Source organism: Triturus cristatus, chromosome 1_1 (assembly GCF_964204655.1).
Source record: "Triturus cristatus chromosome 1_1, aTriCri1.1, whole genome shotgun sequence".
Classification (NCBI taxonomy): domain Eukaryota; kingdom Metazoa; phylum Chordata; class Amphibia; order Caudata; family Salamandridae; genus Triturus; species Triturus cristatus.
This window is the reverse complement of record NC_140579.1, coordinates 223,075,797-223,100,293: the sequence shown is the minus strand read 5'-3', so window position 1 is coordinate 223,100,293 and position 24,497 is coordinate 223,075,797. Positions and strand designations below refer to the sequence as shown.

Genomic DNA, 24,497 nt, shown 5'->3' with positions numbered 1-24,497 from the left:
AATAAGCATTTCCAGACCTACACGAGTTAAAGTGCCTAGGTCATTTCCACCACAGTGCACAATAATAAGGTTAGGCTGTGGGAGATGTAGAAAGGTTTTCACCAAAGGCATTAATTGGTGCCACTTTAACCCTCTCTGACCAATCCATTTAATGTCTACATTTGGCAAAGCAAGGTCTCTCACCATACCTCTTTTTTCTGCAAATTTTTCACTCCAGAAGACATAGCTGTGACCTACAATCCACACTGTGAACATCTTTCAAGGAGATCTGGATGCACTCTGAAGGTGTCTTTCAGTAGAATGGCAATATGAAATGAAAGACAGTTTGAAAATGGAGGCATACATATTTTTTTAAAATAAAAAGAACTCATTGGCTGTTTCACACCATTCTACACTAAAAACTAGGCTGTATGTGTACATTTTTAGAAGCATGTTTTGTATTGGTTCAGAAAATTGTGTTCCCACAGAAGAATAGTTTGGATTTGCTGTTAGGTTGGACAGGTGAAGCACTCTTGGTCTTTCGATTTGAAACATTGTGTGGTGAACTTCTGACCTCTCTCCTCACAGCAGTGTTCCATGAGCTGTTGCTATGGTAGCAGGCAGAAGTCAAGTTGGGGGAAGGGTACATTTGGAAAAGTGTTGAAGTTTTCAACCAATAGAAATGTATGATTTCATTTGAAAAAAAGTTGGAAGCACAGAGATTTGTAATTAACATGTATATGTGTGAAAAAAGAGAGGGAAACATTGCCATTTATTGGTTCTGCTCAGAGGAGAGAGGTGTACAGCTCTGATATTCTGACTCTGATAGTCTGCTGTTTGAGTGCCACATTTCTTTCTCAACTAACTAATTTTAAAGGTGAGTTATGAGTTTGAGAGGGGATGTATGTGGTGATTTTTGCATGAGTCTGTGAGCACAGAGGAATTGCTGTCAGAGATGTATTTCGTGTCTCTCTGGTTCTTTTGAGAAGTAACCATGCATATGTCTCTTGCAACTGAAAATACACAGTCTGCATAAGCAGACTGTTAGCACACACCCAGCAGTTTATCCTGTAGAATCATGCTGAGTATTCACAAGTGACTGGTGTTTCATGGAAGCAGTGAGTAACGCTAATACATTCAACATCACTAAGGCTGATTTCTTTTGCTGGAGTGTAGTCAGTCACCAAGGTCACACATGTTCATGGTCTGAAAAAGCTGTTTGCACATGTGCTGTTTTCTGTGTCTGAAAACTGTAATGAAAATGTATGCGACTGTTAGAGTAATTAACGCTTGCAGGAAAAAACAGTACTAAGTGTGCTTAGAAATTGGCAAGCAAATTTCATTTTCTGCCTAAAAACACAGAAAACAGTAGTAAGTGTGCTTTGAAATTGGCAAGCAAATTTCATTTTCTGCGTTGCATTGTGGACTTCTTTGACACAAATTATTTTGGTTATTATGCTTATGCAACAGAATTTTCAGACGATATTTACTGAAATTAGTTATTGTTCTTACGTGAGATTTATATTGCAAATGTTTCATTTCTATTACGGTATGTTTTAGTGAGAAGAGATTCTGGGCTTTTTTTAAACAATCTTTCTGATTGTTTTTTTTTTTGCCCGCTGTTAAGTGATGAATGCAATTGCTTTTACGATTTACAGTAAAATGCAATATATTCTGAAAACAGCAAAAAAAGGGCAAAAATATGTTTGTTGAAATATGAAAATATGTGCACTGTATTCTAAAATGTATTGTTAAATATTAATACCTTTTTCTTTTTTTACAGATTGAGAAAGGAAAAATATAAAAATAAACTTCTTTATAGAAAGTTAAATAAATCACTTATTTTTCTTTAAGTTATTTTCATTGTCAGGTAAGTGTGAAATTTCTGGAATTATCACACATTTACTTTAATGCTCACTTTTTTTCACTACTCTTCTCTATGCTTTTCTCATTTCTGTAGTAGTCCCTCATGGACCTTGTAGGTTGATTACATTTTTTGGGGTTTTTAAAAAAAAAAAAAAACAAATGCGCGTACGGTAAACAAAAAAAAAAAAAGAAGTCATTTACATTTTTTTTTAAAAAGTTAAGAGGTAAGGTTGGCTCTTAAAAGAACCGTTGTGTTCATAAAGGGAAAGAGGAAAGAAAGAATGGGAATACTAACAAGGACCACAGATGTGCTGGTCTATCCTATTGTTTATGAGGGAAACACTGGTCTCCGCATGAACAATAAGGCCATGACATCTTGTGCACCTCATTGTAACCCTCCCAAAACGAGGGTTTATATCCAGAGGACCAGAAAAGGGTGATGCTCCCACCGCAGAGGAAGGGCTCAGCTGAGCTGCCGAAGATGTACTCGGCTGAGCTTCTGCAGGTGTGCTTGGGTGACTTACTGGAGATGTTTCTCCAGTATGTCTAGCATAAGTCCTGGGATGTTTATCCTTGATGTGTCTAACCATAGAGTGATTTCCAAAGGAATACTTCTTCCTTGGATTCCCTCTAGATAAGACACGCTCACAAAGTAAGCAGGTGACTAAAGGAGCATTTACCTTTTTCTGCCCCTCTGGATAGGTGAAATATTCCCATACAAAAGAAGTCTTTTGTTTCCTCCTTCTCTCTCTGATGATGCTGCTACCAGGCTCACTCTCAGAAGAGGACTACTGTTCTGCCATCATATCACAAAGACAACTCAGCTCCTTCTCCTAAGGGATCACAAGCAGAAATGAGGGGAATGGGTGTGGTGTAGGAAGGTTCTAGAACTGAAAGTAGTTTAAACCAATCAAAAGTGTTGTTTCTTGATCACATGACCAACCGTGCGCGTACGTTACGCTTACGGTGCGCTTACGGAGCGCTTACGGTAAAAGTATGCATGCGCGTATAAAAGACACGCGCACGCGCGCATGCGCATAACAGGCACGCTCCAACACTTCCGCGTAACGCGCGCGCGCGCGTACGCGTGTACCGTATGCGCTTACGCGTCGCGTACGCAGTACGGACGTCTACGCAAATTGCGTAACCATACGCAAACAGAGTAGAAATATTACGTACATAAAGCAAAACGTGCGCTTACGGTAAGCTTACCGTACGCGCACGAAAAAAAAATAAAAAAAAAAAATTGTAAAAAAGATTCACTATGTTATACCACTATATCTTACCTGTTTGGTTAAAAAAAGGTGAAACATTATATATTGCAGAATTTATTAAATTTTACCATAGTGTTTCAAGGGAATATAAAGTAAAAAAAAAAGATGTAAAAAACCTTGCAAAGATAAAAAAATAAAAATGTTTCACACACGTTAAATATAAGAATTAGCATTTAAAAAACCATACAAATTCACTGAAAAAACCATGGGTTTCACACACGTTATAGTTAGGAATTAGCATTTAAAAAACCTTGCAAATTCAGTGAAAAAACCATAGGTTTCACAGACGTTATAGTTAGCTGGACATTTCACTCGTAAAAAAACAATGAAATTACCCCGTTATAGTTGGTTAAGCTGACTATAACTCGCGCACCCGCAATCCACTGCTGATGACGTCACATATAACATCACTCATGACATGGTCACTGACATCACTCATGACATCACTGATGACATCTCAAATGACATCACTGATGACATCATCCTTGTGATAGAGTGGCAGACCACCTCTCACCCTAATATAACCTTTGATACACACATTCAAAAATAGAGACTAAAAAATAAAAAAATATTGGAAATTCCAATACCAGTTTCAACAATCTCTTCTGTAATTCTAAGATCCACATACACATCTTCTTATTCACCAACAGTCCTATACAGTCACTCATACATGTACTCACTCATATGTACTCATACACCTGTACATCCTGTTACACAACGCCACTCATCCATAGAGTTACTCACACACATAGTCACTCATGCTAATAAAGAATCAAACATCCATTTACCTGCATATACAGGTATACACACACCACCACACTTACTTCTACGGAAACTTACACATACTTAGTCTTTTAAACAATCACTTATAGAAACACATACTTATTCATACAGGAACTCTTCCAATCTCTCACTCTCACATATACTCACTTATATACAACAATAGTCACATATACTAGTTTAAAACATAAGTAGTTACTCATGGAGACACTATTGAGACAGTCATTCACTCACTAACACACCCATACACACACTCATCCACCCATACAGTCCTGCACACATGCTGTCTTCAACACATACAGTGAGTCAATCATTCATGCACCTATGCACTACGTAATACCCCCACCAAACCATGCAGACACTCAGACTGATACTCAAAAAACCAACTAATAACCTATATAGACACCCATGTAGCTACTCACCAACCCATGCAGCCACTTATACACAAAGTGAGAGACTGATACAGATATTTACATATTAAAACATTACTCACTAAGCCATGTATTCACTTTGATACACTTTATCAGTCAGTTACAAAATAAATTTTTTAAAAAAAATCATCCATTTAGACACTTATATACCCATTTATTCTTCCATCGACCTTCAGATATACATATTTAAAACATATGTAATTTTCAGAAAAACACACATTCACTGGATGATGTCATCAGTGATGTCATCAGTGATGTCATTTGAGATGTCATCAGTGATGTCATGAGTGATGTCAGTGACCATGTCATGAGTGATGTTATATGTGACGTCATCAGCAGTGGATTGCGGGTTCGCGAGTTATAGTTAGCTTAACTAACTATAACGGGGGAATTTCATTGTTTTTTTACGAGTGAAATGTCCAGCTAACTATAACGTCTGTGAAACCTATGGTTTTTTCACTGAATATATATATATATATATATATATATATATATATATATATATATATATATATATATATATATATCTCCTTTTTTGTTTTATCTTTCTTTTAGACTATACATTTGTAATTGTTTTTAATACGTGGATATAGTGTATGTACTATGTATAGGATTTATATATGTAATATAATATTTGTTTTTTGATACTTGATGAATTTTTGCATCTCCCTCTTGATTAATTGATATGCTGCCTATGAAATACATGAAATTGTATAATGATATATGTTTTTTATAATATGAAGATTTATGAATTCTGTATATTGAACAATTTTTAATGGTTCTAACTTTTTAAAATAAAATATTGGTGGCATTCCATTATTAGTCAGTGGCTGTCTTGTGGCATTGCAAATATAGGCATATGGGTTTTCTGTATGATTGAAATGAATGGTTTGTGGTATATTTGAGATGATTGGTTGACCAGTTATTTTATTTGGTTACCAAAGGAAATTCATATTCTTCTTTGATTATAGATATTAATACAGAGAATACTAAAATGATGTTCAAAGGATAGTAGGATTCTGAGAAAAGGGAAATAAGACGGAACCACTTTGGGATTGTAATTGAAATCTAATTTAACAAGCTTAACAAGCCCTTATCGCGCTCGTCCACTTGCCGATGGAACACCCTTCACACTAAAGGATACATATCCATCTAAATGTGGTGCCCCTTTTGAATCTCAGGTTTCCTGTAAGTTGATAATGTCATAACCTTTGAGAAAACTGATCCACCCAGAGTTCTCAGATTTCCCCTGAACCCCCGCTATATTCCAACTCAAGACTTTTAACATCCTCATAGTAGTACTTGCACTAAGTGGAGCGATATTAACAGTGCCATTGCCCAGTCAATCTTGCTTGTTCAGCCTGCTCAAAGGCTCAAATCGATTCCTCAGAGAAATTGGCTGTCTCTGTGGCTGAGGAATGATGGAAGCAAACACCTGCCTTTGAACAAAATTGGTGTCTCTCTGACAAACCTCGCTCCTAATAGGTTTGTAGAAGAAACCTAGTGGTAGCACTGTAATTCTACGAAGGGAGGGTGAATTAAGCATAGACTCCCTCAAGATAGAGCCTACCCTATGAGGATTAGCAAAATTTACCGCAATACAATCCCCTTGGTAAGCCTTAGGAGTATTCCCAATCCAGTGTAGTCTTCTTATCTTGATTATCTCTTTAAACAATGCTTGCTGTTAAGATTAGGAAACCTCCCCACTAACCAGTGAATCACCTTATTTTAAATTTGCCTATAAGATTCAAATTCAGCATGTTGGTACATTGGCCAAAATGAATACACACAGTGTGCATGCTGGAGGGAGTTGAATGATAACATCGCTGACGGTAGGGGCCCCAGGGAAGTCTAATTGGGGTTTGTTAATCAATCCTCCGGCTACAGGCCTCCTGGAATCTTACGTGGCAGTTCAGGGAACAGTTGCTCACTTTCCTCTCACTGGCTACCCTGGTAGGTGGTACCTGGGGTGTGGGGGGCACGGAGGCTGTTTAGGGGTGACTAGGGTCATAAAAGCTACTATTCACCATCCTGAGTCCCTAAACCTGTGCTGGAATATGGGATGAATGTGTTACTTCCGTTCCAGTTGATATGGGGAGGTTGGTAGGGCGGGAATAACTGGGGGCAGTCACTTTAGAACAGATGCTTCTATCTGTTCACGTAGTGTCTCAATTGCCTTTCGTAAAGTACCTATCGTTTCTAACAATTTGGTGACTCTCATATTAAGGGTATTGAGGACACTTGAATATTACTTTCCACCTTTTGGAGAAGTTCCTGTGAGATACAGTTCTCTGATGCTGTTAACGGAGGTCCCCTTTTCCCACAGCTTGTTTTTGCTTCCCCTAGCTTTGATCTTGTAAGGATATTTCCCTTTTATTTTTGACCTCACTTCGTTCCCCACTAGCTTTGGTTATTCTCTGAGTAACACCTTGACCTTGCTGGCCAGTAGTGGTAAGTTTATCCTGAGTTTCAAAGAGGTTGGGGTGAGTATGGCAACGAGAAGGGGACTGTGTCTGGCCAGACAGAACAATAACATAGTAATTTGGGGTATGTTGCACCACTAATGTGGGAAAGCCTGAAACCTGTTGAGTTTGAATATGTTGCTCTTCCACACTAGAGATTCCCTCTGTAAGTACACCCACCGCATTATTTAAAAAATACAAAATGTTGTTGTTTTGGGCCATATGTCTGACATATTAATCGCCTCCACTTTCCTTTTCCCCATTACAGCTGTATAAAATACTTGTGAATTACAGACACTCTAGAGCACTAATACGAGTAAATACACACAGTACTGAGCCATAATGGAATGAAGAGTAGAAACAGTTCCTTCGTAGCTCCAACAATAACGAACAACCTTCCAATCCAATGCCTCACAACAAGAGTAGCTGGTTAAATAATAACATGAATTGCCTGGATAAAGGAAACTCGCTGGCAGTGCAAATCACCGCCAACAAGGAAGAGAAACATTCTAACTAATAAAACAGTCTGAAGAAGCGGTACTGCGCCTTCACCCTCTCATCAGCCAACAGTAGAAAGCACCCCCTTTTAATCCATCAACCACGCAAACCTGACTTGCAGAGTCTGACTAATCGATGCAAAGGACAAAGGGGGTTGGCCCGGCTTTGCCCGGGCGCATCTGTGCAGCGGAATTGCAGCGAGAGCTATGAGCACGTTGGAGGTAGCCATGCCCCCTTTCAAGAATTGACTGCAGGTGCGCCTCCTGGCATGAAGATCATTGGGGGATGGAGTCCCCTAGCGTCAAGAGGGTCAGTGGGGGCCAAAGAACCCCTCAATTGCCACCAAATTGTCCCTCAACGCAGGATTGCAGAGAGCCCTATGAGCAGTTTCCATGGGGGGCAAAGAACCCGTCAATTGGCACCAAAGTGCCACTGTGGGATTACAGAAACCGCTATTAGCGCGTTGGAAGCGGCCATGCCCCCTTCAAGAATTTACTGCAGGTGCGCCTCCTGGCGTGAAGAGCGGTGGGGGATGGAGTCCGCTGATGTCAAAAGTGTCTGTGGGGGCTTAAGAACCCCTCAATTGCGATCAAAGTGTACCGCACTGCGAGAATGCAGAGAGCGCTATGTGCGCGATGGAGGTGGCCAAGCCCCCTACAAGAATTGACTGCAGGTGTCCCTCCTGGTGTGAAGACCTTCAGGGTATGGAGTCTCCTAGCGTCAAGACAGTCCGTGGGGGCCAAAGAACCCCCCCAGTTGCCACCAAAGTGTCCCACACAACAGGACTGCAGAGACTGCTATGAGGGTGATGAAGGTGGCCATGCCCCTTTCAAGAATTGACTGCAGGTGCCCCTCCTCGTGCGAAGAGCTCTGGGGGATGGAGTCCCCTTGCGTCAAGAGGGTCCATCGTGGCCAAAGAATCCCTTAATGGCCACCAAAGTGTCCCACGTCACAGGACTGAAGAGACCGCTGTGAGGGTGATGAAGGTGGCCATGCCCCTTTCAAGAATTCCCTGCATGTGCACCTCCTGGCACGAAGAGCCTTGGGGGATAGAGTCACCCAGCGTCAAGAGGATCTGTGGGGTCCAAATAACCCCTCAATTGCCATCAAATGTGTCCAGCGCTGCGGGATTGCAGAGAGCACTGAGTGTGTTGGAGGTGGCCACGCCCCCTTCAAGAATTGACTTCAGGTACAACTCCTAGCATGAAGAGAGCTGTGAGATGGAGTCCCCTAGCATTAAGAGAGTTAGTGGGGGCCAAAGAACCCCTCAATTGCCCCCTAAAGTCTCCTGCACTGCGGGATTGCAGAGCTCTAGGAGCTCGCTGAAGGTGGCCACACCCCCTTCAAGAATTGACTGCAGCTGTGCCTCCTGGCGCGATGAGCGTTCATGGATGGAGTTTTCTAGCATCAAGAGGGTCCGCGGGGACCAAAGAACCCCTTAATTGCCACCAAAGTCTCCTGTGCCGCTGGATTGCAGAGAGCGCTATGAGCGGTTTGGAGGTGGCCACGTCCTCTTCAAGAATTGACTGCAGGTGAGCCTCCTGGCATGAAGAGCACTGGGGGATGGAGTCCCCTAGCGCCAAGAGGGTCAGTTTGGGCAAAAAAAAAAAACTCAATTGACACCAAAGTGTCTGCTAGGTCTTTATTTGGAACGAGAAGAACAACAACAGTTGACATGATGAGCGTTCCCCTAGCTTCAAGAGGGTCTCTGGGGGCCAAAGAACACTGCAATTGCCACCAAAGTGCCATGTGCCATGGGATTGTAGAGCTAACACAAGGCGATGATGGACGGAACGCTGAAACCTTTCAGACACTCACCCCCAGTCACAGATCTGGGTTTTATCCATCATCGTTCTTTAGCTCACTTCGCCACCCCAGTTCAGTCCCAGCTATATGCAAATCAGTCTTGACCCTGTGCTTCATGAGAACAGTCCAGGCCGAACTGCCAAGCCAGGTCTTCCCAGGACCTGAAACAAGCATACTGGGACCAATGAAGCCAGGCTAGCTTGACTCCAGTGGCATGGAGACCACAAGATTGAAGTCTGGGCATACCTGTCCCACTCAGGGTGACAAATGCAAAAACAATTGATGGACAGAATGCTGAACAAGGTCATACATTCACCCCAGTACAGAGGTCTGGGTCTAAATCAATAGTTTTTTGCTCCCCATGCCATTCCAGTTTAGACCCAGACATATGCAAATCATAATTGTTCAGCATTCTGTCCATCAATTGTTGTTTTTGTATGGTATTGTAGAGAGCACTATGAGCGTGTTGGATGTGGCCATGTTGTCTTCAAGAAATCACTGCAGGTGTGCCTCCTGACACGAAGAATGTTGGGAGATGGAGTCTGCTAGCATCAAGAGGGTCCGTAGGGGGTCAAAGAACCCCTCAATTGCTACCTTGTGTCCAGCGCTGCAGGGTTGCAGAGAGCGCTATAAGCACGTTGGAGGTGGCCACACACCCTTCAAGAATTTACTGCAGGTGTGACTCCTGGTGCAAAGAGTGTTGGGGGATGGAGTCCCCTAGTGTCAAGAGGGTTGGTAGGGGTCAAAGAACACCTCAATTACCACCAAAGTGTTCCCTGCCACGGGACTGCAGAGAGCGCTAGGAGCGTGATGGAGGTGGCCACGTCCTCTTCAAGAATTGACTGCAGATGCGCCTCCTGGCATGAAGAGCACTGGGGGATGGAGTCCCCTAGCGCCAAGAGGATCAGTTGGGGCCCAAAAAAAACTCAATTGCCACCAAAGTGCCTGCTAGTTCTTTATTTGGAACGAGAAGAACAGTTGACAAGTAATCTTGGTGACTTTAGCACAAAATGGAGAATATTGTAAACACAACCCAAGTTAGCCCCAATTTGTTATTCGTTTAATATGTAAGGAAATCGACTTCCACAACCCTCCCTCTGATGATTTCAAATCATCAATCTAATTCTTTATTACAGAACATCATTCATTAGTTTCAGGTTCTTCTTATTGGATTCGTCCAGAACCTTCAAGGTGTCATACAGGTTACTTTGTATTTCTTCAACCTTTACATCAAGTCTCTTCCTTTTTCTTCCTCTCATTGCTGACAGCTTCTTATACACACAGTCCATACCATTTTGTGATGAAATTCCGTTGCAAAATATCAAGGAAACAATCATACACGCAGTATAAGCAATAGAGGGGTTAGAAGCAGTTTCAGATTTCCTCCACTTACATTACCAAGCTATTCCACTATCTTAGCAAATCCCTTTCCAATGGATCCAAATAAAGTTCCTAATCCTCGTTTTTCCAGCTCACTTAGCTCATGCGTTATGTACGTGATGTTAGTAATGTAGCTGTGAAGTTGCTTACCAACACGTGGAATATACTCACAACAATCCTGAGCGTGAATGACTGCCTGCCTTTGCGAGGAGCAAGCCAGGGCAAGACGATTTTACATAGTCCTAGCTCTCATTGCAAGCATCTCCATATCTATTACTGCCAAAGCACCTCCTGTGTTAGTGGCAAGCCGGTCGACTAAAGTGGATCATTTTCTGATCATTACATCATTTAATGCCACTTCCATAGCTGGGATGAGCACTCCAAAGATGTCACTAAGGATCTGTTTAAAGCTACATTTACCTCTCCTCATATATTTTTCAATACGAAAGTTTAACTTAATATGATATATTCTGGGGAACAACTAAGGCTGCATAACAACTACCTGTCCAGTTATGTGGTAGCTGGAAATAATCTGATTTACCACATACATAATAGATTCTTTTTATGCTTGTATCTAAATTTGAGAAGGTCTTCTCTTTCACCAAATAATTATGTTTGCATTCGCTCCATCCTACTTTCTCTACAGTTTAATTTCCCTCTGGCTGCCATATGATGCATAAAGATCCCTTCTTGGTAACCTCAATATTTAATCTAGGAAGTGGTTCCTTTAGTGTTACTTTGCCTTTCCCAATAACATGTTCAGCACTGGTCATCCCTTCTCCTCTTTTTTCATCTATCTTTATCCTCTCATTCAATTCATCTATGAATACCCTCTCATCTTGATTAATCTTGTAGGTTACCTCATGCATGCTCTGGTGAGTAGTTCTCACGTTAGTTACGGGGTAAAGAATGTCATCATATGCTCACACTGATCACTTGACTTAAATCTTTGATAAGAGTGAGGGATATATTTAGTAGCCCATAAATACACATTTTCACCATTGATAAGTAGTACCCCCTCTAATGGATCATCAGAATTTAAATAAAACAGTTTGATAAAATCCTGATGATAGAAAATATTTAAAAAGACTGAGCGGGAAAAGGAAAAGGACAGGGATAAGTGGAAGTATGCTGCTCTATTTGCTGCAGAGGCCGGAAGATAAGAACAGACAAAACAGTCCTCCATCTCCATGACTTTCACATATTCTGTAACATTTGATAATATACATTATAACTGTACTCACTCTGATGCTGGGTAAGGCGAGATACTTTACTCAGTGGGAAAGGTCAAACTATAGGTTCAAAGGTAGAGTTTATTCACATGTGCGTAATATCTCCTCCCAACAAATAGACATCCAACAGCCATTTTAACATGGAAACAGAAGTGGCAACTGCTAAATTCAAAATCAAAGTTTTGCAGCATCACTGCGCCAAGTTAATCTAAATCAGATCAAGGAAGTGTTAAGTGGAGCTGTATGTTTTCTAGGTATTATCCTATCATCTCTACCCTATCTCAAAATCTACTGTGATTTTCATTCTGTGTCAGCCAGTGACCTAAAGGAGCTTTTGTCTTTTGACTGTTACCCTAACTCTACATCCGTCCTTTCAACTGTTGTCAATAGTTAACGTGAATAGGCTCCTGTCGTGGCGTCTTTCCATCTCAGTGAGACTCATCAGAGTCAAACTTGATTTTGAGAAGGTATGTCCAGTCTGGACCCGAACACCTCTGATTGATCTTTCTTTCTCATTTCAGTTGCTTTGTATAGTTAGAGTCCTGACTTTCGTTCACAATGCTAATCTGGTCAATCTATTGTTGCTCATCTACCTCACTGTTTTCCCTGCACGTCTCAGGTCTCTTCATGGCTGTCAACAGTCTCTTCTGGATGGCTATATCCCTTTGCCAGCCATCTTCAGTGGGGCCTCGACCCTTGGAGTTGCTTGAGATCTTTGGGTCTGATGAGGCAGACTCACTCTCCAAGGTGAAGTTTCTTTGTCCTGCCCCAGCTTCTTCACTTGTGAGATTTGCTAGAGCAGATTTTTTTCCATTAGCTTCCGTGGTCCTAGGGAATGCATATTCTCAATCCAGTAGTGGGCATTACAGTGGTTGCCGGGACAACAGCACTCTCATTGACCTCTGGTTCTGGATGATGTTCATCTGATGGGCACAGTGGACCCTCCATCTGCTCTTCTTCTTCAGAAGTCTCAGACACCTCAAATCTGGGGCGATCACAGAAATTAGTGGACGTTGGCTCAGCTTCTTCGTCTTTGTGCCTTACCCTCTTGGTATGGGAGGCGTGAATCCAGTTCAACAGCCCAGCACAATCGATGGCGCTGTCAGTAACCAGATTCACCTTGTATGTTTCCTCTCCTGCGCTTATCCAAACAGGGCTTCTTGACATGCTTCTTAACATGCATCCAATTGCCAGGGTTAAGGTCTTGCCCTGGGGACCCTCAAACAGCTGGAGTAGCAGCGTCAACCTGATGAACGCACCACATCAGACAATCCCTTGCAGTACTCGAGGACCAGGTCATCTGAGATATTCACAAGGGCAGCTGATGGGACGGAGAGTATTTGCATGATTCTACCTATTAACACCTCATGCGGTGACAATGCAGTTCTTTTACAGGATGCTCAGAGCACCAAAGGAAGAGCATCAGGACATTTCAGTGAAGTGGAGGCATTATCTTTAATCAGTTTAGCTTTGATGGTTCTGTTCAGTCTGTCGACAAGGCCTAATGCCATGTGTCTGGAACTGCAGTGGAATCTCTGGTGCATCCCTAAAGCTGTACACAATAACTGCACGATCCTGCTCTTGAAGTGTTTTCCTTGATCTGATTCAAGATGAACTGGCATCCCAAATCGCAGTACTAATTCCCGCAGCAATAGTTTGGCGACTGCTAGGCTGTTACATCTCCTTGTGGGATATGCATCAACAAATCGTGAGAACAGACATACGATGACAAGGATATACCTCAATTGGTTAAATCGGAGCATCTCCACTAAGTTGATTTGTAGACAGTTGAAGGGAATATCAGACTTTCCAGTGTGACTCATGGTCACAGCAACTCTCTGGCTCACATTCTGCTTCTTGCATATGACAACGCTGGCAAAAACTCTGTCATTGATCTGAAATAGTGATTGCACCAGAAGTATTGGAAGTTGGATACCATCCCATTTCTGCCCACATGAGGCGGACCATGCATGTGTCACACCATCGCGGGCAGGAGGGAATCACGGAGAACTGGTTTTCCATCTCTGTTTACCCAAATGTCATGGGCATCCCTCACACATCCCATCCTTTCCAATTTCACCTTTTCTAACTCTGGGGCAGTATATTGTAGTTCCCGCTGCTCATTAAAGGTATACACAGTGTTCAGCAACATATTAGATACAGTCTCTCCTTCCGCTTTACATGGTCCATCCAAATGGAAGGTGCTGGACTCAAAAGCGCAGTATTGGGCAATCTCATCTGCATAATGGTTGACTCTGGTGATAAAATTGTTACTACTGTTATGTGAAGCACATTTCCCCTCAGCAATCTCCCTGGGCATTTACAGAGTATCTAACAAATTTCAAACACATAGTCCATTTCTGATGAAGGCACCAGCTGATGTCAAAAAGCCTTGCTGTGGCCACAACTGACCAAAATCATGCACAACTCAGAACCAATACCGCCTGTCAGTGTAAATAGTGACTTGTGAGCCTTCTGAGGTACTGCAGACTTGGTTAAGGGCAATCAATTCAGCCACTTGTACAGACGTTACATGGCACAAGTAGAATGCTTTTACGACTCCGCTCACGGTACACACAGCATAAATGGCTCTTAGAATAATGCGTTGGTCCCTCAGACAAGACCCAGTAACAAAAAGGGTATGATCAGTCTCCGGAAGAGGAACATCCAGTATGTTAGGTCTTGGTTTTGCACACAACTCAGTGACACTGACAGTCAAGGTCGAAATCTCCCTCACCGTCTCCCTTTGGAACTGACAACAGAGAATAGGGCTTAGTATATTACATCACTGGATGGCGGGTTAGGTGGCTGTTTCTGGTACGGGTCATGAGGATGTTTATGGAATTACAATCAAGGGGTAACCCATCACTATCCCCTCAGTTTGCTGGATGCTAAGACTCATTGCTGCAATCACCTTGAGATAACCAGGCAGCACTGCGGCTACCGGATCAAGCGTAGCTGAGAAATAGCCAATGGGTGGTTAGTCTCACTATGGGCTTGTGTTAGTACAGATAATGCACACCTATCACCTTTGTGATAAAACAACATGAATTATTTCATATAGTCTGCCATTCCAAGAGCAGGTGAGTTACAAAGGACATTTTTGAGCTCCTGGAAGGCTTCCCTTGTTTCGCTATCCTTTGGTATGGGGTCATTGACATCAGTGTGCATCAGCCTAATCAAAGGCTTCACCATAAAGGAAAAGTTCAGAATCCATTGTTGGCAGCAGCCAACAGTGCCCAATTACCTCTCTGGGTGGTTGGGAACTTAATTTTAAGGACTGTGTCTATGCGCGATCATGGGGCATTCTCCTCACTCCCTTCTCTATCAGATGTACCAAGTACCTGACTTCTCTCTGACAGTATTGTAATTTCTTGGGTGAGACGGTTTTCAGCCAAATGATTGAGCAGAGCAATCGTGTCTTGTTTGCAAGCTTCCTTAGTCATCGAGGCGATCAGATCGTCGATGTATTGAATTAATGTTGAACTACATGGTAACTGCAGAGACTCTAAGTTCTGTTTAGGTATCTGGTTGAAATAGGATGGACTTTAAGTATACCCTTGTGGGACTTGACACCAAACAAGGGTTTTCTCTTGGAACCAGTACACAAAAAGAAACTGTCTCACTTCGTGTAGCAGAACAGAGAAGAAGACTTGACAAAGACCAATGACCATGGACCACTTGGCCTCTGGAGGAATTTGTAACAGGATTACAGCAGGATAACATGGAACAACAATTTGTTTAACATTTCAGAGGTCTTGATGATCCTTCACTTTTTGTTTGCTTTCTGTAACACCATGATTTGGGAGATGTATCAACTCCAGATAACTTCCTTCAAAATGCCTTGTTCTATCATACTCTTGATGATGGGGGTGATCCCTGCAAGGGCTTCTGGGGTCATTTTATAAGGGCGAGTCTGTGGGAAAACAGCATTAGGTTGGAGGGGGATCTAAAGGGGCTTGGCACCTTTAATCAACCCCATCTCTCTTCCTGTAAAGTCCCAGACTTTCTCTTTTACTGTCTCTCTCAGATCCACTGGCAATTCCTCTGATGTAATGACTGGATATAACCAGGACCACTGGAATTATGCGATTATGAGCTGCAGCGATTTTCACATAATTATAGATTTGCTGCATTTTCCACCTACTCCACCATCTACCGCATAATCTGCAGATTTTAACAAAATAAAACTTGCTTCTAGTTCAAAGGGTTCAAAAGTTACTAAAGATATCACAACACTTGTTGCTGCGCAGTGGAAGTCCCTTGGAAAATCTGGACTGGCTATCTTTCTGTTGTTGATTGCGGTCTTTGGGTGTTCAATGGGTACTGAAGAGGCCCAGACAGTGTATCCAAGTTTAAAATGCTGAAATAATGTAGTAATTCTTTTACAAAATGTGCCGCATTAAACGGCATCATTTTCATTTTCTTACTGCATAATTTATTACTTAACCCTACAGCATGATTTGGCCCTCTCCGGCTATAACCTGCCAACAGGTTCTAGGGACTACAACTTAAACTCCACATCAGCTGCCTATGTTTCAATGTTGACCCCATTCTGCGTGCAGTAGATGACACAGTTGATTTTACAGAGACATTCTCGTCGTAGCAAGTTTACGGGACTAGAGTCGCAAATCACAAACTGATGTTGTTCTCTGATGTTTCCTATTTTTACTGGCACTGGGGCAGTGATTTGATTGATGCACTATTGATATGTAATGCCTACAACTTGGACTTCTTTTCCTGAGAGGGGTAATTTAGGGACCTCAACTGTTCTAACCGTTGAATGAGGGGCTCCTGTGTATTAGGAAAGATACAGGATGTCTGTTAACCTCTCCATTCACATATTGTCCACTTCCAGGACTGCACCAAGTATGCACTCCCCTTTCCCTCTCAGGTACCATCACTGGCCCGACTGAGATCTAGGGAAGTCTCAAACATCATGGGAACAGAACTTTCTTGGGCCAAAATCAGATTCAAGGGTCCCCTGTGGTTTGGTTTAAAATGGTGAATACCTTCTTGCATGTGCATCTGGTTGAAGGAATTTGGAAGAACTCCAGATTTTGAAACTTTCTGGGCAGTCATAGGGGGTCTAAGTATTGGGTAAGCTCTCACTGTCCTGCTGAACCCAACCCCTGGGAATCCGTCACAATTCAGTCTGGATTTAACAGCACTCCCTCTTCCAATGCTTTACCCTGTTGCAAATGTGAAACAGCGTAAACTTCTTTAGGGCGCTTGTACTTGTTTATGTCGTATTCCCCGACCTCTCCCTATTCCTTGGACATTCCCACTGTAGTTCAAGGGAATTCCCTGCATTACTGCTCCAAACCTGGGGTATTGCTGAGGTCCTTGGAACAGAACCTTAAGTCTCTTAACCCCTCAATTCTGAGCCAACTATCTTTGGGCTATCATAAACTTCTCTTTAATGTGTCACTGCAATCCGGCTTGCTGTGCCAACAGAGGACACCCTGGGTGATTTGGTTGCCTATCTCAGGCCTTAGCCAATATACAAAGGATGCTAGAAACCCTGCCATGTTGTCTCCTAGTGGGCCATTCATACAGCTGTACTTCCTATACACCTGCATCAGTCTCTAGAAATAAGCAAACACTGATTCTTTCGGCTCTTGAGAGGTTCAGAAAATCTTAGGCCAATTCATCTCCTTTTGGTGAACCTTTGTCTTCAGGGGCTTTATAACCTCATTATACTTGATTTTAACAATGGGCGAAGGGGCATTTGTTCCTGACCCCAGAGGGGGGGGGCCTTTCTGTAGGCCAATCAACTTCCCTTTTACACCCTGCCCACAGTTCATTTGGGACTGCCACCTCCAATAACACATCCAAATCTTCCCACAGAAACTTGGAAAAAGTCATAATCTGTTCCATCTGAGTATACCATTTATCGAGATTCTCTATAAGCTTGAAAGAGTGTTTGTAGAATGGTAAAGGTCTGATTGTGACCATGGAACATGTAGATAGGCTCCTCCCTGCACTTTGCTCAAAGGAAACTCTTTGCTTGGTTCCCTGTAGTTCTAGATGTCTTGCAATCTCCCGGTCATGCTCCCTTATTGCCATGACATCTGGATCCAGCAAGACAGCTACACCCTTTGATCAAGGACAGTCTTCTGGTTAACATGGCATGGTACGTTTTAGACTGAGATTGTCTCTGCAGTTCATTTTGAAGAAGCTGTACTCTCAATACAACAATCTTGGGCACCAGGTACTCACAAATGTTATTAATCAGCCTGGTCAACTTGGTGCGGATGGTGTATGGAAAGTGATATTGAGCCCATGTGCTAAACTCCCTGTCTGTGCTAGTCATAGCAGCAGAGCATACTCCATGGTAAAGTCTTTCAGGATAACCCCCCTTTATTTGGCAAGCTCATGAGGGGCATCAGACTGACTAGATCGCCAACACCCAGATACACTAAAACTTGGGACTGTATCCCAAGTTTCTTTTGTAACTGGGCATACAGGAGTGACCTTTCTAGGAAGCAGATGTTTGCCAAGTTAACCATGTTGCCATGCCTCATTTCCTGCAAAAGGGTTGCTGATGCTCGAGCGTTGGGTTTATTGGGGCGATCTTTACTCATGGTGGGGTAATGTTTACCATCGCTAGACGCACCACACTCAACACCCAGACAGTTCTCTATGCAGCGATTTCAGACAATCCTAAATTGAGCGTAGAGTCTGCAAGAGCATGAGAGTGTTTCACGGGTCCTCAGACCCAGGTTAATCAACCAGTTACTGATTTCAATCAAGAAACTCCATACAGTGGTCTCATTCCACACCCTGGATAGATGGGTCAGATGGGTGATGCAGAAAGTAATGATAGGTGTTTCTTCGTTTGTTGCTCACTCCTACAGGACTTTCAGCAAGGGGCTAGGTTGGAAGATATGCTCAGGGCAAAGTTTTACTTCAAACCTTTCTCAGGGATTGCAATGTTGGTTGTATGTAAGCTTTGCCTCTGCGTCCTGCCATAGAGAAACATTTTTTAGCGAAAGTGTAGGAATATGTTAGCTCTATTAAGGACGCGAAGGCAAAGATGATCCCACCTAGAACTTTGATATTTCTAGGGTACTATTATGATATATGAAAATTTGTAGAAATTTATATTGTGAACTTATAATAATGTGTGATAGTTGATCGCTAGGATTACAATGAATTGAACATCCTTTATTTGCGAAGAATGACAGTTAATTATTTTCTTTAATTCTACAGCTGCAAAGGAGAAACTATAACCTGACTGCAGAAGAATGTTTTAGGAAGAACAGCTGGGTTTTCTCTGTACAATGAAAAAGGACTGGTGGATGATTGGAATGGCTTATATGCTGCATCGTAGATGCTTATTAGTTATTTTGTTTGCTGTAACTATCACACTGGCATGTTGGATATTATAGTTGATACTTCGAGATACATGAGATCGGGAAGAGATTGTTCATCCCCCTCGTCCGCGTGGAGTCCATCCCCGAGAACAGCCGCATATGTCCAGAGCAGACTCTGGACACCTTTCTCCAAAATAATTCCACAATAGACTCCATGCATACACCCTCCTTTCAGGGACAAGTGGCCATGACTCCAGACATTGATCTCAAGTTGTCCACCTTTTAGAGCAGGTTTTTCAAAGACCCTAAAAAGAGTACTGATAGATCTTGGAAAGCCTGGCTGTAGAAGATGGGGGAATAGGGCCACCACATTTAGAGTCTGACACAGGTCCTTTTCACAACAAACATTTTTTTAAAGGGCTAGTTAGTCATAAAGGTTTCAGGGCAGCTCTCAGTGTATAGGAGTTTACAGTTTGTCTGATTAAGGTTTCTTCTCCCTTATCTTCCTTTAGGTTTTCAGCTAGATGCCACCTCCCCGTCTGATGTCCACACCTCGGCAGGACCCTTATAGTAAACAAGGTGAATATTTGAATAAATTAATAAAATTAAAATAAAAAAAAACACACAAATGAATGATCTCGACTGTCCTCTTCTGAGTTTTTTGAGTTTGTTTCTTTTTTCCAGTCTTTTTCTAACTGAATGTGCACCTTAGAGGTTCTCCTCATGCTTTTCTAAGTCCTATTTCTCATAACTCTTACTCCTGCTTCTTCTTTCTTTTTTATTAGCTTTCCTCTTCTGCAGTTACCCCGGTCCCTTTCCCTGGGTTAAATTGATAGCTTTTAGTTTGCAGAAGCCCAAGGGATTTAGAAGAGCCCACAACAAAGTAGTAGAAAAGACAATAATGATATTGCCTCCCTTTCTACCCCCCCGCCACCTCTTAGTGCTTGGTTTGATTTCCCCTAGGCCAACCTGGTACACAGCTGGGTAGCCATCACCATCCAATGAGTTGTGTTTGTTTACGTGATGTGACTTCTCCTTTTGGTGGCAGCCATCTTTGCTTGGCTCCTCACTGGTTGCGCAGTTGAGTTGCCCTCAGTATGCTTCCGGGGGTATGACACTGGTTTCGAGAATTCATCTTCCGCCTCCTTGGCGTTTTGTCCTTCCCCTTCCTGTTCACGCAGTAACAATGCTACTGTCAATCTTTTGTAGTTCTTCTTCACTTTTACTTGTTTCCCTGTATGTCTCCTTCCACTTCCTTTAGTTTCTCCCTATTCTATTCTTTTTTCTTTTTCTAATATGTAGGTTTTCTTTTCTCTGTAGGTGGTGTAGCACCTCGCCAGTCGACTTACTGTAGGTTTACGCTACAGTGCCAAGACAAAATTCTAGACTTGTCAGACCCACTTTCCAAGATCCTAGATATTGGCCTTCATGGAACAAGGATCAGGGCACCCCAGTTGACCCAGGCATCATGGCAGGTTGGGCTCAGAGAGCCATTTGTTTTCTGGTCAATGCCAACTGCGCATTATCTTCAGAATGCTGCTGTTCCATCCTCATATGGATAGACTGCCAACTATGAAAACTCGCTGCAAATGAGGCAGATGCTTTGGCAGGAGGCCTATTGTTTGGGGACCCTTTGTAAAAAAAATTTTTTAAAAAAAAGAGATGGCAGAATTTTTACATTATTTTCACAATTGGGAACAGTTAACACATGATGTATGGATTCTTCAGACAATGCTGGGTTTACATCTCAAATTTTATTCAACCTCTTTCCAGATCAATTCCTCCATATATATACATTTTTCAATGCAGAAGCAACTCTTTATAGATCAAGAAATGTATTTTCTGAATAAGAAATAGGCCATCAGACCTTGTACCAATCGTCCCAACGGTTTCCTCAGGAATGTTTATCTTGTGGACAAAAAAGGAGGATGTTTCCACCTGGTACTCAATCTCAAGAAATTCAATGTTTGGAACCTCTACAGAAGGCATACATCTTTTGGGAGAGCATATAAGAGGAGGCAAATTCATGGTCTGGCTGGACCCCAAGGACGCCTACTTAGCAATTCCAGTTTTTCACCCGCATTGATGTTTCCTACAGTTTCAATGGAGACAGAAAACCTACAGGTTTATTGTTCAACCGTTTTCTCATTGGTGTTTCACCAAGTGTTGAAACCAGTCATAGAATATTTGAGAGCCTGGGGAAGTCATCTGATCATTTACTAGACAATGTTCTGCTTATGTCTCTTTAACCAATAGCTAGACTTGACAATCTCCCTTTTACAGAACTTGGATTTTGTGCTCAACCAAGACAAACCATGTGCACAACCGCCCAACCAGATGGCTTTTCTATGGTTTCCCATTGACTCCATTTCAACTTCCCTCTCCTTGCCAGTTCAAAAGATCTACACCATTGGACAGGTGTGAGAAAGTGCCCTCTTTCTGCATGGTTGCCCCCACTTTTTGCTGAATTACTGATGTACTTTGACTGAGTGTGCCCTTGGCTCCTGCTAATCGGGTACCCAGGGCCTATGCTCCTTCCCTAAAACTGCATTTAAGCCTAAACCCAATTGGCATCTCTGGCCACAGGTCAGCCCTTGGTAAATGGTACCACAGGCACCCAGGGCACTGTGACCAGAGAAGGCCTCTAAGTGCTGCAGCACTTATTGTGCCACCCTTATAGGTCCTGTACCACTACACTCACACACTGGCTTCGCAGGCTGCTTGTTGTGGTGCAGAACAAAGTGAAGAGTCGACATGGCACACATCCCTGTGTGCCATGCCTACAACCCACTGCCCTGGCATAGATCAGTCACCCCTCTAGTTTCACTATACCAGTGGTGAGGGTACAAGTGCATGAGCCCTGTACCCCTACAGTGTCTAAGTCCAGTCTCAGACATTGTAAGTGCATTGCTGCCATTTACAGTACATGGTGCTGGGAGTTTGTCATTACAAACTCCACAGCACCATAATGGCAACACTAAAAACTGAGACGTTTGGTATCAAACTTCTCGGCACATTAAACCCACACTGATGCCAGTGTGCGATTTAATGAAAAATGCACACAGAGGGTATCTCAGAGATGCTCCCTGAAAACTAACCCACCTCTAGTGTCCAGGCTGAGTGGCTGCTTTCAGCTGCCACTACCAGACATGTTTCTGGACCCCTAGGTCGAGAGCCTACTGCTCTCTAGGGCCTGAAACAATGCACATCCTGGGATGAGGTGCCAAGCCTCCTCCCCCAGGATGGGCAATGTTGACAAAGGGGAAGCTTCAAAGGCTTGCCGCCTTTGTGAGCTTCCCCAAGCCACTTGCTGCTTTCAGCAACTGGACCCCCACTGGACGGGAGAACCGGCGGGAAAAACAAGTGAGGAAGAGAGGTGTGCCCACCTCTGCCAACTCCACCCCTCAGGTGGGGGAGGCGAGGTGAAGCACAACTCTCAGTCCACGACCATCTTGAAGATGGGGGGGGACTCAGCCAACCAGGGACAGGCACATGCCCCCTCCCACTGGAGGGTGGCATAATAGGGGGTGTACCCACCCCAGGGAAGGGACCCATTGGTCCCTGCCTTTTACCTACCTGTAACACCCCTAAATCTAGTATTTAGGGGCACCCCTGAACTTTGCTTCCTCAGATCCAGGCAAGAAACAAGAAGGAGAAGGACTGAACAGCCGTGCAGCAGCTAACAAGAGGAAGACGCCCACTGACTTGTCCCCAGCCCTACCGGCCTGTCTCCCCCTCGCACCTACTCCTGCAAAATCCCAGTGTGTCCTGCAGCCAGCAACCTCAAAAACCCCGGAGGACCTGCCTGCTTTCCCTTCCAAAGACTAGTTCTCCTGTGAACACTGGATTTGTTCAACTGCAACCTCTGGCAGCAGCCGGAGACCGCGAATCCGCCCCACTCTGCACCCGCCGTCCACAGCCCGAGCTCGAGTGGGCAAACACCATGAGGAGGTCACCCCGGCGATCCTGAACCAAGATCCGGCAATCCCTGACCTGCCTCAAGCCTCCAGCCGACGCCTGCAGCCTAAATCCAGAAGGGCCCCCTAACAGCGACCCGGAGCTGGTAAGAAAATCCGACCCCAAAAGGCACCCCTGCACCCGACGCCCCACGTGCTTGTGTGCCTAAACAGACGGTGCCTAACCAACCCCTAACTTCCCACTTTACCTCTCGAAGTGGTGGTCGCACCCAGAAGTCCTTAGTCTCCCTGCCTGCAGTGCTTTTGCAAACCGGAGGTTCTCCATTGGAAATGACAGGGCATCCGACCTCGAAACAGCACCCTGCATCCGGCCGCCCTAGTGCCACTAAGGGTGCACCTTTAGTGCTAATTTGTTTCCCAATTTGCCCTGAGCTAAAGTCCAGGAGCTTTGCTCCCACAACCCAGTGGCCTGCTTGCCAGCAGCCACCAACTGGAGGCCCCCTATCCCCCAATGGATAAAATTGTGCCTCAACACTCTGCACCCGGCCGCTATAGTGCCGCTGAGGGTGTAACAAGAGTGCATCACAGACCCTGGGGGACCCATGAGTCTAACCCCAGAACCTCAACTCCAAAGACCGATTACTTACTTACAAACCGATAACCATATTTTCCTCCAGAGGATAACATTGACACTTTTTCCTGAAAAAGTTTCTAAGTGTGGAGTTTTGAAACCTAAAGAAATTCTTTAAAATTGTACGATATAACAAACACTTTTACTCACCTGTTTACAGGAAATGTCCCCGTGCTGCATACAGCACTGAGTAAGAAAAGTAATCCAAAAGTAACTTACCTGCTATTTTACTGAAAATCCCATTCAAGTCTATGTACTGTATTTACAAGTGATTGCATTTCTCTGAAACAGTACTGTAAGTCAAACCATGGTACATTTACAATTGCAATTGAACTGTTTCACAATCAGTATTTACTACTGTAAAGTATTTATTGCTTACCTGTGCCAGGCTTGCTTAATTCTAGCAATAAAATAACTAAAAGAATATTTTTTATACAAAGACAATTTGTCTGAATTTCAGTCTTTGAGTGTGTGAATTCATTTGCTGACTGAGTGTGTACAACAAATGCTTAATACTGTCCTCTGATACTGCCTTACTGTCGACCATACTACCACAAATAGAGAGTAAGGTTCTATCTCATTTTACCTCTGCCTACCTTTGGGGTTCCACTGGACTCTGTGCACACTATACCTCACTTTGGTATAGTGTATATATCAGGAGATTTGCAAACCCATGGCAAAGACAAAGTCAAGTCGCACTCTGTTGGACATCCAGACTCGTGGGTCTACTGTCCTCTTCCATTCAGGCAATATTTTAAAAAAACACACACTACTGCACCCTAAAAGGTTAAAAATACTCCACTTATGAAAGAGTCTCTCATATTCAGACCTGATGCAATCGTCAACAGAAGTACACCAGAAGCTTCAGTGGTGCCTCAATCGCATGAAAGCATGGAAAGGGAGGGCAATTTTCTGTCTCATT

The 24,497-nt window shown here is 43.2% G+C and overlaps 1 long non-coding RNA gene across 1 annotated transcript in view; it reads left to right on the top strand.

Moving 5' to 3' along the window:
• Positions 1–24,011, top strand: part of LOC146870020 (uncharacterized) — a 95,693-nt gene extending 71,682 nt beyond the window's left edge. Inside the window, exons 2-3 of the long non-coding RNA XR_014968487.1 lie at positions 19,540–19,606; positions 20,348–24,011. This is a non-coding gene — a long non-coding RNA (uncharacterized LOC146870020). The remainder of the gene's footprint in view (positions 1–19,539; positions 19,607–20,347) is intronic.
• The last annotated feature ends 486 nt before the right edge of the window (positions 24,012–24,497 follow it).